Genomic DNA, 13,110 nt, shown 5'->3' with positions numbered 1-13,110 from the left:
AAACACAAAAACATTCACAGAGGCTCTCAATAATAATCTGATCAAGCAACAGAGACCTTCAAAGCAGAAACACAAGCAACCTCCACCCCAACACAAACCAAATGACACATAGCCCACAGACTCAGTGTGCCAAAAAAACACAGTTCATAATGCAAAGCAATGTACCCAGCACACTACTCATAGGTGACTATAGTCAGGCACACTGATGTCTCACTCACCAGGCTAAACAAGGAGAAGGTTACTGTCAGCTGCCTGTCAGGTACCAGGATCCACCACATAACCCACACACTTAGGTCACTCCACAACAAGTACAAATATGACTGTCATTGTCTATGTTGGTGTGAATGACCTGGGACGTACCTCCCTGGACTACATGTAAAGAGACATGGAAGAGCTCTCCGATCTTGTAGCCCAGGCAGGTATGACCCTAGCCCAAAGTAGCATTCTGCCATCATCCAGAATTATACCACAGTACAAGGGCAAAATAATTGACTTTAACAATTGGCTAAGCTTCTGCTGTCATTCTACAGGGATCCAGTATCCGTCTGCCTAGGACAACATGGTTGACAGACCACGATGCTTTACCAGAGATGGCCTGCACCTGTCGCCGCTGGGGTCCTGGATACTGGCTAAGGGTCTTGATGCCCCTATAGTGCCTTTTTTAGGAAAGGTTCTAATGACAAATTCACCACCGTAACAGGAACAGGCAAGCAAAAACTGAGGGTAATGCTACGCAATGCTAGAAGTCTAAATCTCAAAATGCACTCACTCAAGGTACTCCTTAAAATGGAGAACATCAATATCTGTGCAGTGACTGAGACTTGGTTCAAGGCTCTAGAGAGCACCCCTGCATTACCAGCCTATAACTCATACCACACTCTTCGGCCATCTAACCTGGACCAGAACACCAAAGGCGGAGGTGTGTTTATATTCATTAAGGATATCCACACCTCCAGGCTAGTTGCGCAGCATAATGCATCTGAGGTTATCCAAGTGCAACTAACTCTGGGCAATAGTTGCGCAGCATAATGCATTCGAGATTATCCAAGTGCAACTAACTCTGGGCAAAACTGCAATCCAAATTGTTGCTTGCTATAGATCCCCCACCATGCCCCAGGATTCCCACTCCTCTTTTCCTGATATACTGGAAAACATTTAGAGTTGAACCAAACACCCTAATAATGGGTGATTTCAACTACCCCACCATTAACTGGAAAAATTACTCATGTACCAACTTATTCGCTCAATGCTTTCTGGAATTCATAAATTCCAATGCCCTGGATCAACTTATCCACACCCCCACCAGGGGCAACAATATCCTAGATCTAGTCATTACCAACATGAGTAACCGGTGTTCCACACCTGAAGTCAACTTCTCATTGGTCAGATCTGACCATAAGCTAATCACCCTAGATATCTGCATCCCGCCCCCATCCACCATTAAGGAAACCACGGTAAAAAATTTCTCCAAAGCCAACTTCATGCTTCTTAAGACAGAAGTGGTGAACTTCAAGACACCCATGCAGATGGACAATACAGTTACGACTGCTGAATCCTACACAAATGCACTCTATAAGCACTTACATGAGTGCATGGATCGTGCTATCCCAAAAAGAACCAAGACACTATCCTCCAAAAAAATGAAGCCAATCTGGTGGTCCCCTGCCATAAACAAACAATACAACAGAAGGAAGAAACTGTTGCAAAAGAGAGTAAAATCCCATGAGTGGAGTAGCTCCCTGGTCAGCCTCAGTAAGAAGCTGAGATCCCTCATAAGATCCTCCAAAGCTAGCTATGAAAACAAAATTGCCACTGATTCTAAGTGGAACCACAAAGCATTCTATAGCTATGTCAAGAATCTCAATGGCAAAACCCAGATCTGCTCTGAGTTACAGCACAATGGTATGAAAATTACAGAGCCAACTGATATTGCCAACATCCTGGCAGATAGGTTCAGTGCTAACTTTACCCCCATCTCACCCCCTAAAGGGCTCATATCTATACAGGAAGAATGCAGAGTCCATGTAATCACATCTATGCAGGTAAAAGCTGCACTCTCTAAAACAAAAAACACTAAAGCATCCATGGGACCGGACAACATCCCAGGCTGTGTTTTACACAAACTTCAGAATGAACTGGCTCCCCACCTAAGCACCATGTTCAGTTGTAGTCTCACATCAGGCTTTGTGCCCACTGAATGGCACACAGCAACAGTTATCCCACTCCACAAAGGGGAAGCCACCACTGATACTGGGAACTATTACCCTATTAGCCTGACGAGCCTGGTCTGCAAGGCCATGGAGCGTATCATCAAGGAACTCATAAACAAAGACATTGGTAATCTCCAAACTCTGTCCCCACCCAGTTCGGGATTGTGAAAGGCAGATCATGCCTTCTGAGCCTGATTGACTTCTTTGAGGCAGTCACCAAAGCCGTAGACGAGGGTAAGGTGGTTCACACAGGCTATCTTGACATCGCCAAGGCTTTTGACACCATCCCCCATTCTGGAATTATAGCTAAACTCACTAAACTTGGTATAAATCCCTACATCACAAGCTGCGTTGCAAACTGGCTCACTGACAGAACCCACACTGTAAACGTTGCAGACTCCAAATCTGACTTCAAACCAATGACAAGTGGAATACCACAGGGTTAAGTCTTGAGACCTCTCCTGTTTGGTATCTACTTCTCTGAAGTACAGACTAACACAGAAGGCCTCTGGCTAATGAAGTTCACAGATGATTGCAAACTAGGAGCCGTAGTCAACCCCCCAAATGATGTGGATATCCTACAAAAGTTCCTCACTGAAACAGATGGCTGGTGTCAGAGGCATGGCCTCAAGCTCAGTGCCAAAAAGTGCATTGTCATCCCCTTTGGTAAAAATTCTGTACCCATGAACTACCACATAAATGGCAGTCTACTTATTGCTGAATGTGTATTAAGAGACCTTGGGACTCAGGTGGACAGTAGTCTCTCCTTTGATAATCACATTGCCATAGTAGTCAGGAAATCCTTCTATGTGGCACACCTCATCACAAAAGGATTCTCATCCAGGAAAAAAGAGGTCATTGTTCCTCTCTACTCGGCACTCACTAGACCCATTATAGAGTACAATGCCCCTTTTGGAATGTACCTCACAAGACATCTGCAGCAGCTGGATAGGCCACAGAAGTACCTCACAAAAAGGATTACTGGCCTCAAACAGACGTCGTACACTAACCATCTCAAAAACTCCAACTTTACTCTGTAGCACATTGCCTACTCCAAGGAGATCTCTGCCTAACATATAAAGCTATGTTTAACCCAGAGCTGTTGGACATGCTACAACTAAAGAAATCCCAATCCCTCTGAGCTACATGCTTTAGAGACCTAAACCTTGTCACCACAATAAACTGGACATGCTGGAAGGATAGAATGCTGTCCCAGAGACTTCCTATACTCTGGAGCAAGCTACCCATCTATGTCAAGCAAAGTTTCTCATTAGCACTCTTCAAGAAAAATCTTGATGAGTGGATGGGAAATAGGAAATGCACCCCAGGGATCACTTCTGTGGCTCTGCTCAACAGGGGCACAGGACATTAACTTTCTTGGGTGGTGTAAGCCATGGAACCTTGTTGGCTAGGCTTACTTAGGCCATCAGGCCAAGAGCCTAGTACCTGCCTATGAACCTATGGACCCATGAACTATTGCATGCACCACAGAGCTTATAGGGCAGAGGCCAGTCTAATGGTACTTCTACAGTGAATGACATCAGCAGATCTTGTGAAGTAGGGCAACGGGAGGTGTACTGGGTTGGAATGGACTAAAATACTTTTTTTCTACAAACTCTACCCCACAGACAACCACAGTTACATATGCCAGGACTGTGATTAGAACCCCAACCTATTTGTATGATAGCATTACAGTTATCACGTGTTTTAGAGCTTACAGGACTGAAGCCACTCCAAAGGTACTTCTAAGGTGAATGACATTAGCAGATATTGTAAACCTGGGAAATGGGAAGTGTACTTGGTGGGTAAGGCATCATAATACTTAGACCTACAGACACACACACACACACACACACACACACACACACACACACACACACACACACACACACACACACACACACACACACACACACACACACACACACACACACACACACACACACACACACACACACACACAGACACACACACACACACACACACACACACACACACACACACACACACACACACACACACACACACACACACACACACGAAGGTAGGTGATGTGATATTCCAACTCCCACCTCAGTACCATCAGACAATGAATCTCAGCTTCATGCTGGAATGTGCCAGTGGTCACAACTGGTATGTAACTGTCTGCAGCAGGATCTCACTCTGTGCCATTCAGGGTATCCCTGTGTATGACTCAGTCTGTGTGTGTGTCTCCCTGTGTGTCTAACTCTGTCACTGTCTGTTCCTCTCTTCCCCATGTCTATGTGCGTATGCTTGACATATCTTAATATGTTGCCCATATATATGTGTGTGTGTATCACAAGCAACAGATGCAGATATACCACATATGTGCCACCTACAGCTGGCTGTGGGCAATCCTGTCTAATGGGTGCGTGTGGAGACAGTTAGGTTTACATAGCTGTGTGTATGCAAAGACATTTGCACAATACAGATATTTATATATATATATATATATATATATATATATATATATATATATATATATATATGTATATATATATATATCAGTCCGATGTGGTTTCAGACATGGGCTTCACTTCTCTAAGTGTAGGCGCATGCTCAGTTTTACCTTCTGTAGTAGGTGTAGGAATCCATTCCAGGGATAGTTGTACTCCAGTCTGGGGTGTTGTGTGCTACAGCCATACCTTGCAACTTGTTTGTGCAAGATATCTGGTGATAGTCTGCCAATACTGGGAAACAATTTGCCAAACATAGGGGGGTACTGTAACTATTGCTCTTATCAATGTATGAGTTGCTTGAGTTATAGAGTTTGTTTTAGCAGACATTTTCTGACATATGTAATGTTCAACACTGTACTGTATTGTGTCATTACCTACTGACAGATTTAATCAGATTATCACAGTTATTTACCAGAGACATACGCAATGGATGATGCACAGACCTATATTATGAGGGAAAAGCTAGACTTTCTTGCACAATCCGGCCACATTGTAGGTGTGCCTACAGCCGACTGACTTATGAGTCACTCCACAACAAGTACAAGTATGACTCTGTCATTGTCCATGTTGGAGTGAATGACTTGAGACGTACCTCCCTGGATTACATGTAAAGAGACATGGAAGAGTTCTCAGATCATGTGGCCCAGGCAGGCATGACCCTAGCCCTGAGTAGCATCCTGCCTTTGCCCAGAATCATACCACAGTATAAGGACAAAATGACTGACTTCAACAATTGTCTAAGCTTCTGGTGTCATTCAAAGGGGATCCAGTATCTATCTGCCTGGGACGACATGATCAACAGACCATAATGCTTTGCCAGAGATGGTCTGCACCTGTTGCCCTTGGGATTCAGATTACTGGCTAAGGCTTTTGCCACCCCTATAGTGCCTTTTTTAGGAAAAGTTCAAAGGACAAAACTACAACCGTAACAGGTACAAGCATACAAAATCTGAAGGTAATGCTACTCAATGCTAGAAGTCTAAACCTCAAAATGCAGTCTCTCGAGGCACTCCTAAAAATGGAGAACATTGATATCTATGCAGTAAGTTAGACCTGGTAAAAGGCGCCAGAGACTGCCCCTGCAATACCAGGCTACAATTCTTACCACACTTTTCGGCAACCAAACCAGGAACAAAACACTAAAGTTGGAGGAGTGTCCATATTCACCAAGGATATTCACAACACCAGGCTAGTTGCCCAACACAATATGTCTGAAATTCTCTAGGGTCAAATAACATTAGATAAGACTGAAATCCAAATTGTAGCTTGTTACAAATTCCCCTCCATGCCCCAAGATTCTCACTACACCTTTCTAAGCATACTGAAAAATATTAAGATACAACCAAACACGCTAACACTGGGTGATTTCAACTACCCTGCCATTAACTGGGAAAACTACTCGTATACCAACACCTTTGCCCAACGGTTCTTGGAATTCATAAATTCCAATGCCCTGGATCAACTAATCCTTAGTCCCACCAGGGGCTCCAATATCCTAGACCTGGTCATTACTAACATGGGAAATCGATGCTTCACACCTATGGTCACCCCTTCGTTGGTCAGGTCTGACCATAAGCTAATCACCCTTAACATCCACATCCCACCCCCATGCCCCAGTAAGGAAACCTCCATAAAAAACTTCTCCAAAGCCAACTTCATGCTACTCAAGTCAGAAGTGACAAACTTCATGACACCCATGCAGACGGGAACTGAAAGTTTGACTGCTGAATCCTACACTAAGGCACTGTATGAGCACATCCACTCGTGCATGAATTGTGCCATCCCCAATAGAATCAAGACGCTCTCCTCCAAAAAAGGAAGCCAATCTGGTGGTCCCTTGCCATAAACAAACTTTACAACAAATGGAAGAAACTGTTGCAGAAAAGAGGAAAATCCCAGGATGCAAAAAACTCCCTTACCAGTGTCAGTAAGAAGCTGAGATCCCTCATAAAATCCTCCAAAGCTAGTTACAAAAATAAAATTGCCAAAGATTCCAAAGACAACCACAAGGCATTCTATAGCTATGTCAAGAATCTAAATGGCAATGCTCAAATCTGCTCTGAGCTACAACAGAATGGTATTAAATATACTAATCCCAAGGATATTGCCAATATCATGGCAGATTGATTCAATGCAAACTTCACCCCCTCTCACCTCCTAAAGGGCCCATCTTAATATCGAAAGATTGGCAAATTCCTGTAATAATGGCCATAGAGGTAAAAAATGCACTCTGCAAAGCTGAGAATACAGCATCCATGGGATGAGACGACATCCCAGGCTGTGTACTACATGAACTACAAAATGAACTAGCACCTCACCTAAGTGTCCCTCAGGCTTTGTACCCACTGAGTGGTGCACAGCTACACTTATCCCACTCCACAAGGGATGATCCACTTTGGATCCCGGCAACTATCGCCCCATGAGTCTGATGAGCCTGATCTGCAAGGCCATGGAACGTATTATCATGGAACTTATAAGCAAAGACATTGGCAACCTTCAAACACTGGACCCCATGCAGTTGGGGTTCATGAAGGGCCAATCTTGTCCCCTGAACCTTATTGACTTCTTCAAATCAGTCTCCAGAGCCATGGACAAGGATAAGGTGGTACACACAGCCTATCTGGACCACGCCAAGGTTTTCGACACCATCCCCCACTCTGGAATCATAGATAAACTTACTAAGCTGTGCATTAATCCCTACATCACTTGATGGGTTGCCAACTGGCATCCTGACAGAACCCACACTGTAAAAGTAGCCGACTCCAAATCCAGCTTCAGACAAGTGGCAAGTAGAGTACCTCAGGGTTCAGTCCTGGGAACACTCTTGCTTGGCATCTACTTCTCTGGAGTACAGGCCAACACTAAGGGAATCTGGCTAGCAAAGTTCACAGATTACTGTAAATTGGGAGCCATTATTGAATCCCCAAAGGGCCTTAGAGAAACAGATGCTTGGTACCAGAGCCATGGGCTCAAGCTCAATGCCAAAAAATGTATAGTTATTCCCTTTGGGAAAAAAAACATGTACAAGTGAATTACCACATAGGTGGCAGTACACTAAACACTGAAAGTGTGATAAGAGACTTAGGGACACAGGTGGACAGTGGTCTTACCTTCGATACCACATCGCCACAACAGTCAGGAAATCCTTCTATGTGGCACACCTCATCATTAAGGGCTTTTCATCCAGAAAAAAAGGAGGTCATTGTCCCACTGTACTCATCCCTCATTAGACCCATTATAGAATACAACACCCCGTTTGGTATGTACCTCTCAAGACATCTGAAACAACTGGAAAGGCCACAGAAATACCTCACTAAAAGAATCACAGGCCTGAAGTAGATGCCCTATGCTGATCGTCTAAAAAAACTCCACCTATACTCTGTTGCATATCGTCTACTCAGAGGCAATTGCTGCTTAACATACACGGCCATGTCAAACCCAGAGCTGATGGACATGCTACACTTAAATAAATCCCAATCCCTCAGAGACACATGCTCCTGGGATCTAAACCTTGTCATCACAATGAACAAAACATGCTGGAGGGATAGGTTCCTGACCCAGAGACTCCCCAGACTTTGGAATAGACCACCCATACATGTCAAGCAGAACACCTCTTTGGCCCTCTTCAAAAGGAACCTTGATGATTGGATGGGAGATAGGAAATTCACCCCGGGGGTCACGTCAGTCACCCTGCTAGACAGGGGTCCAGGGAAGTAAATACTGTGGGAAGAAATAATCAGTGAATTGTTATGGCTAGACTTGTATAGGCCCTAGGGCCAATAGCCTAGTACCAACCCATGAACCTATGAAGCTGTGTAAAAGGTCCAGCACCTTGGTGATATACTGGCTGGGGTCTCCTGGTTGTGCCATTTTCTTCTTACCTGAAAAGTCATATCCTGGTGTGGCCATACCTGTCAAATGTACAGATTCTCACAGATTATCCAAATTCATACCTCATATATTTGGTCGGTTTCCCTTAACATTGTGGTTTTCTAGCACATTTCTTGCAAATCACTCAGGGTTGCAGTTAGCGAATAATTACAGAGCATTTGAGTTTCAGACTTCACACCCTTCATGACATTCATGCTACTACACACCCCCTCTGTTATTCTGTCAACTTTCTAACATTATGAGATCAGTATTTCAAATGTGCCCCAATAGTTGGGCCTTTATCCTGCAATTATGTATGGCTTTGTCCAGATGTCTTCCTCTACAAGGTTGAGAGATATGCTACTAGCATTTAGCAGCATGGCCTTACATTTGCATTTGTTGACTGTGTTATGTTGGTAGTATGGACCCCATGACATTCCCTACAAAGGCACTATGGGTGAGGTATGGGCCTTTACAAGTGGCCCGTAGGCCATGTGAGACTGATGCAGGCCATCTGTAGCAGGGCAGTGCATTCTGTCACTCATATGTTCCCAGGCTGCCAGGCAGTGGACCCCCCCGGGGTGACAATGGTAAGTGACAGAATGCACTGCTGTACTACTAAGCACCATACCTCTCTACGTATGTGAGCCAGACATCTGGACACAGCCATTTGTAATTGGGTGACAAAGGCCTACATATAGGGACCATTGCAACTATTGGCCTTACAAATCTAGAAGGGTGATACAATAATAGATTTTGCATTAGCATGTGTTTTTATATAGGGTATGAATTCTGAGACACTGCAATTCATCATTATTTTCTGTCTTTAGACTTTTATGCTTTGCCAGTGATTTGCCAGACAGCCACTATTTCAGAATGAAGACAATGCAAACATGATGCAAACCACTGTACATTCTGCAATAGGTCTGTACATTTGAAATGTATGGTAGGCAATGTGTAGGTTACTCCCACCTGTGTACTGCTCATATGTGTGGCACCCTGTACATGACCTGTCCAGCTTTCTAGCTGTAATGGATATTGATATCTGGACAGTGTGTACAACTCCCACCATAGGTGTAGCTGACATGCAAGATACTTGGCACTGCAGTTCGAGGAACATAGCCCTGTCTACCACAGTACTGTACCTAGGCCACTAGGACACAACAGCCATGAGAAGTTGCTGGCCATTTCTTGACAGTATTCCCCACACATAGGCATAGCTCATTGACCCCTGCATATTGTGGACATGGAACAAGTTATCATGTTGCTAGGGACAGCCCTGGTAATTTGTGCTCTGCTGCTATTACCCTACAAACTTACATGTTACTGCATTTCTATGGGAATATGGGTGGCAGGGCACACCTGTTAATGGTACATATTTGCACAGACTCTGCTGATATTTGGCTTTACATTTTGGTTCCATTTAGCACACTATTGTGCCCTGTCTTGGAGAATAGATGCATATCACTAGAGACCACAGGTTAGATTGTAATGGCATACAATTGAGTTTCAGATTTCTTACCCTTCAGAACCTTACTGCAAATTCAAGACCTGCTGTGATATCACTGTGTAAGTCTGTGGGGGGGGGGGTTCTATCACTGTCACCATTTGTGGACCTTTCCCAGACATTCCTTTATTGTTTTCTATGGCTGACTTGCTGGGTAAGTCTGAGGGGTGAGTATGGGATCCCCACAGTGACATCCATGTATGTCACCTATGACCCCCCCTTAGTTGGCCCCCCTCATATATTGCAGTGGGATTTTTCACCTTGAATAATAATGCATAGTGTGGGGAAGCCAGTATTCTGCAGACATTTCCTGGTGTCCCACATAGTTGGCAGTTGGCAGCCGCTCTCCCAGTAGGCCACCCCATTCCATTGCATGCATGCAGCAATGCCATAGATATGCTACCAAAACATACTAATACATTCATTTATTGTTAAGAAGACTGACTTACCTTGTGCCTGCTGCAGTTGTGATGATGGTGCTTGAGGGCTGCCAGTGTTGGATTCGCACAGTACACTGCCTATACATGGTAAGTTACAGGTAATGCGATGTGTGTGTCATCCCTTTTACTGTGTGTGCAAGTCAGAGAGAGGTGTCAGTCCCTGGGTCCCTACAGTGTCAGTGCGTGTGCTATGCATTGCCTGTTTGCCAAGACCTGGGCATGCTGGGCATGCCTTCATCTGCCTACAGGAGCAGGCTCAAGGGCTTCCTCCTCTGAGTCCCTCTGTGTCTGTGGGGACCTTGGCAATGGTGGGGGCTGTGTGAACCTTTCCCATACTGTTCCTGCTGCAGCTGTTTCCACAAGATCATATTGTGTAGCATGGCACATACTATGAACATGTGTGCACATGTGGCTGGAGAGTACTGCAGGACTCCACCAGATATTTCAAGGCAGCGGAACCATGACTTGAGCATCCCAAACACACACTCTATAATGATCCTGGTTTGTGCGTGTGCCTCATTATGGCATTCTTGAGTGGGTGTGTGTGCATTTCTGTTGGGTGTCATCATCCACAGCTCCAGTGCATAGTCAGCATCCCCCACCAGATGGACATACGGGATGTCCCCACTGGCAAATGCCTGGTGTAGCTGTGATGAGTGCCAGATGTGGGAGTTGTGATAGCTTCCAGGGCTGCCAACATACAGAGTCATGATAATGCCTGGGCATTGTACACAACCTGGCAATTGATGGAGGGGAAGCCCATGTAGTTTATGTAGACCTTACCCTGTACACCAGGTGGTGCTTTGATGTGAATGTTGGTGCAGTCTATCGCACCCAGTACCTCTGGGTATTCTGCTGCACAGTGGAAGAGGCACATATTGCTGGTCCTCTCCTCACGGTTGTTGGGGAAGTAAATGTGCTCACTGGCATGTGGTTTCATGGCATCCAGGAAATGGGGGAGTGCTATGGATGCAGATGCCTGTGAGACCCCCCATTATGTCCCCAGTATGTCTTTGGAAAGTACCCTTAGCTAGTATTTACATACCTTGGTATCCACTGGGATGGATTCTCCTCTGTTGGCCCTAGGTCTTAGCTGAGGCCAGCACAGCTCAATGATTTGCTGAAGTATGACTCTGTCCACCCTGTAGTGCTCTACTATCTCCAGACCATGTAGTCCCTGGTAAGTTACCCTGGGTCTGAAAACTCTTCTCCTCCTCGTCATTCTGGGGCAGTTGTCTGCATTATCCTCCTCATCGCCCTCAGCCTCTAGCACATAATGATGGGTCAAAGCAATGTCAGCCTCTAACATGTTTTCGGTTAAAATTCCCCTTCATGTATACACCAATGGTCCAAGGTTTGTGGGAAAACCAGACTGAAAGCTGGTTGCACAGTTTATACTGTTGTGCCTCAGATGCTGCCTGTATGATTGGCTGGCTATGATACATTTCACCTGCTTGCTATTTTATTAGTACTTGATTGCTTTTATTCTACTATTTCCCTTTTTTTCCTTTTTTCCCTTCCCATTTCTACCCCTTTTAAGCTCCGAGGCATGCCACGCAAACCCAGTGCCCAAATACTTCTGGGGGTTTGTTTGTTTTTTTTTTTTTATTTTATTTTGTTTTAGACCCGGTGCACACCACACAAACCCATTGAGCTAAGGTAAACAATGAGAAATGGTACTCCCTTGGACATGAACATGCTCTGCATTTCATGGAATAAGTCAATACAACCTCAGACACACACCCTTGCTTAGCTGTCCTTAGCTAAGTTCAAATGTGAGCCGTGGAGCTCCAATGTACTTACACCAAGCATGACACACCCTATTTCATGTCAGCTGCTTCTCCTGCTTACACCACTGCTTTATAGCTCCTACATGGTTAGGTGCAGTTTGGCACTTGTCTTCTTTTTGTGATTCAGTAAATTTCCCTCATTAGCATACCCAACTGCCTTAGTCCCTAGTTACAGCACTACAACAGAGCATTTGCCATTAGCAACCACTGTTTCCTGCTGTTGTTTTGATTATGCATTCCATAGACTATAATGGCAAAATGCAGATTTCACTTATAATTGCCTTTTCACATTTTTTCTGTATTTTCGGCACGATCCCGTTTGCGCACCGCTGCCCTATGCTTAAACGGCCGAGATCTGCCAAAAAAATAAACTTCGAATTTTATAATTTTGCAACACTTTTTAATGCCAATGGCCATATAGTTGGTCATTGGCATGCCTAAGAATTAGAATACATGCTTTAGTTTGAGCTGGCATGCCTCTGTTTTGATTTTTGCAGAAATGTATTTGGCTAGTAGCCAAATACATTTCTGCAAGCTACACTATTCTGCTACGGATGCCTGCCTGCTTTCTGGATCACTAATTGACATTGTTTGCATGGTTTTCACCAGCAAATGAGGTAATTTGCATAATCCAGTCATGTCCACAATAGAATAGTGTTGACAGTCTTGTGCATGTCCCCAGACATGTTTACTGGATCACTTGGCGGCCATATTCCATGCAGGAGTGGCTACACTATTCTTGCATGGAAAACAAGCTGTATTGAATCCCGGGACAAATGTAAAGAAGTCAGATATTAAATATGTATGTATGTG

Source organism: Protopterus annectens, chromosome 5.part0, assembly GCF_019279795.1.
Source record: "Protopterus annectens isolate FY-2018-M chromosome 5.part0, PAN1.0, whole genome shotgun sequence".
In the NCBI taxonomy this organism is placed as follows: domain Eukaryota; kingdom Metazoa; phylum Chordata; order Ceratodontiformes; family Protopteridae; genus Protopterus; species Protopterus annectens.
This window is presented reverse-complemented; position numbering follows the sequence as displayed.